The sequence below is a fragment of the Orcinus orca genome, chromosome 14 (assembly GCF_937001465.1).
Source record: "Orcinus orca chromosome 14, mOrcOrc1.1, whole genome shotgun sequence".
Classification (NCBI taxonomy): Eukaryota; Metazoa; Chordata; class Mammalia; order Artiodactyla; family Delphinidae; genus Orcinus; species Orcinus orca.
In genome coordinates this window covers 27,377,073-27,379,876 of record NC_064572.1, presented here as the reverse complement: position 1 = coordinate 27,379,876, position 2,804 = coordinate 27,377,073, and the positions used below count along the sequence as shown (strand labels likewise).

At 41.9% G+C, this 2,804-nt stretch overlaps 1 pseudogene; it reads left to right on the top strand.

The window, feature by feature from the left end:
* Positions 1-1,301: 1,301 nt before the first annotated feature.
* Positions 1,302-1,961, top strand: LOC117196975 (small ubiquitin-related modifier 2-like; annotated as a pseudogene).
* Positions 1,962-2,804: the final 843 nt, after the last annotated feature.

Sequence of the window (2,804 nt, the reverse complement as noted above, 5' to 3'; positions counted from 1 at the left end):
AGACAAGATGCCAAATCCAGTTTTGGGTTTACCCGGTTTTGTTACAGCAGAGGGTATAAAGCTGGGCCTCATATCTCACTATTTACATGCAAATCTGATCAAAAATGAGTTGGCCCTACTCCAGGTACCCAGATCTCGAAGGAACTCTGTTTCCAGGGAGGCCCGTGCCTTCTAGGTACAAGTCTCTCTTCTCTGCTTTATTATGGGGGGAGGGGAAAAAAGATACTAAGGCATCTCCTTCACACATTGAAATCATCATGGATTGTGAAACAAAGTGTTGCTTTCCCCCTTCAGACAGTCTACTTGTTACCAGTTGTTTAAGCTTCTCAAAGGCAGGGATCCAGGATTACCTTTTATTCATCTATGTGTCCTCTAGAATGCCACCACAGTGCTGCTCAAAAGCAAGGACATGGGGGGCTTCCGTGGTGGCGCAGTGGTTGAGAGTCTGCCTGCCAATGCAGGGGACACGGGTTCGAGCCCTGGTCTGGGAAGATCCCACAGGCCGCGGAGCAACTAGGCCCGTGAGCCACAACTACTGAGCCTGCGTGTCTGGAGCCTGTGCTCCGCAACAAGAGAGGCCGCGATAGTGAGAGGCCCGCGCACTGCGATGAAGAGTGGCCCCCGCTTGCCCCAACTAGAGAAAGCCCTTGAACAGAAACAAAGACCCAACACAGCCAAAAATAAATAAATAAATTAATTAATTAAAAGAAAAAGAATGCAACACAATTCAAAAAAAAAGCAAGGACGTGGTTCCCTGAATAAGATGATAAAGAACAAAAGTGTGGGACAGGAGGACTAGATGTTCAAGTCGGTACCAACCAACCCTGGTTTAGGCCTAAACAGATGCAGTTCCCTCGACATTCCACAGAGGATCTGAATAAAACATGAGGCTTTGTAGAAGTACCTATAGTACAAGAACAAATACCAAGCCTGCTGAATTCCAGGGGCTGCCCTGGGTAATAAAGAGGAAGATACAAGGAGAAAGGATACATTTCCATTATTTCAAGTAGTTTACAATCTAATGTTTTTCAAACCCTCAGAGCCTTCATGACAGGAAAAACAAAGCGGGGGAGGAGAGAATATAACTTAAGAGAGACTAAGAGACATGCCAACCGACGCAATGCAAAGTGTGGGCCTTCTTTGGGTCACTGAACGCTTTGAACAAACGGAACGTAAAACAACGTAGGAGAGGCACCCTCCGCCTTCTCCACCGCTGCCGCCTCCCTCTTCTGCTGCTCCGGGTGGTGCTTGCGTGCTCCTTCGGTGCGGATCTCGTTCCTCTGCTGTGAAGCGGCAGCTGAGGGGACTGCGGCGCTCGCCATGGCCGAGGAAAGCCCAAGGGAGGAGTCAAGACTGACAGCAACGATCATATTAATTTGAAGGTGGCGGGGCAGGACGGTTCTGTGGTGCAGTTTAAGATTAAGAGGCATACACCACTTAGTAAACTAAGAAAGCCTATTGTGAACGACAGGGTTTGTCAATGAGGCAGATCAGATTCCGATTTGACGGGCAGCCAATCAATGAAACAGACACACCTGCACAGTTGGAAATGGCGGATGAAGATAAAATTGACGTGTTCCAGCGGCAGACAGGGGGTGTCTACTAAAAAGGAAACCTGCTAGTTTACTCCAGAATTCTGCTCCTCCAGACCAAGAAGACATTTTCAATTAGAAAACCGCAATTTGGTTCCACCACACCCTGACTACTACAGTATAGTTTCTCTATTCTCTCGTATTCCCGTTCCCCATTCCTTTATTGTACATAAAGTAACTGGTGTATGTGCACAAGCATACTGCATTTTTTTTTAACTAAATGGCCAATGGTATGTTTTGATCGACATCAAATGGAGATGGGCTGGGAAAAAATACTGGTTCTGTGAAAATACCCCCTTTTCTCCATTAGTGGCATCCTCATCAGCTCTTATCTTTATATTCTGGTAAGTTATTTTGCTCTCACTGTTTAACAAAAAAAGAACAACATAAAAATTCTTGCATACCTTGTTCGATTGGGGAATTTTAATGTTTTTCATTTATCATTGTAAAACAAAGGACAATTTTATAACTTCTTTGTACGTAGCTGTTACATGTAGGGCAATCCGTCTTTCAGTAGGGATAAATTACTCTAAAAGAAATGAATCTTAGTTTTCCTTTCAAGTCAAGCACCTTGTTGTTTAAATATACTTCTTGTTAAAAATGAAAAAAAAACGATTTATGAGAAATGCGAACATTGACTGGATATCTGATATAAGGATATCTGATATAAAGAACAACAGGAAAAGTGAAGGGTTACATGAAACGTGATCTATGAAGAAATAAATTGCTCTTAAAATACCTTCACTTTTAAATATATATATCAATATTTTGAATAAGTTGTTTGGTGATTTTCTTTTCTGCTCTTCAGTAAAAATGATTACTAACCCTCAGTCATCACCTCGAACAATAAGGTACACCTAGGTAGCGGAGTGCTTGTAAAATATACTTGCCAATAAGACACAAAAACATTAACATTTTTAAATAACATCTTTGAAGGAGAAAAATGTTTTCCAATAATCTCTGGCACTGTGTTTTCTTCACTCACCAAAAACAAAAACAAACCAAAAAAACAACAGGAAAGAAGAATAGCACTGGAGAAATAGAAAGAAGTGGTATGAATGAGCCTTTGAATGGAGTTAGGAGGCTACAATTTTTTTTTAACATCTTTATTGGAGTATAATTGCTTTACAGTGGTGTGTTAGTTTCTGCTTTATAACAAAGTGAATCATCTATGAGGCTACAAATTTTGATCTCGCTATCAGAGTTGTGACA